Source organism: Sinocyclocheilus anshuiensis, unplaced genomic scaffold (assembly GCF_001515605.1).
Source record: "Sinocyclocheilus anshuiensis isolate Anshui unplaced genomic scaffold, SAMN03320099.WGS_v1.1 scaffold249, whole genome shotgun sequence".
NCBI lineage: Eukaryota > Metazoa > Chordata > Actinopteri > Cypriniformes > Cyprinidae > Sinocyclocheilus > Sinocyclocheilus anshuiensis.
The window spans coordinates 1,214,183-1,214,510 of record NW_015540871.1 but is presented as its reverse complement, the minus strand read 5'-3'; the positions used below and the strand labels follow the sequence as shown (position 1 = coordinate 1,214,510).

Here is a 328-nt window from a genome sequence, read left to right as displayed (position 1 = left end):
TTTCGAGGGGTCCCCGTTAAAAATCGCGTTCCGGGGATAAAATACGCGTGTTTTGGCGGGGTTACCCTGGTAAAATTCGCATTCCAGGGGCTAAATATCACGTTAATAGGGTCGTTTTTCAACCCGCGGACATGGAAAACAACCCGCGGCAACAGTGTTAAAGCAGCTCAATTCCGCGGGAAAACTGCGGACTTGGCAACAGTGGAAGAGGATAGTTTTCTGATGGCGCATCAAGAACCGGTACTTAAGAAAACCTGGTACCGTAACGTTTTCATTTTTTTAGTACCGACTTGGTACCGAAATACCGGGTCTTTTGACAACACTAGTC

The 328-nt window shown here is 47.3% G+C and overlaps 1 protein-coding gene across 1 annotated transcript in view; it reads left to right on the top strand.

The window, feature by feature from the left end:
- Window positions 1-328, top strand: part of LOC107688114 (guanine nucleotide-binding protein subunit alpha-13-like) — a 29,812-nt gene that overhangs the window by 25,444 nt on the left and 4,040 nt on the right. The gene's annotated exons all lie outside the window — the stretch shown is intronic.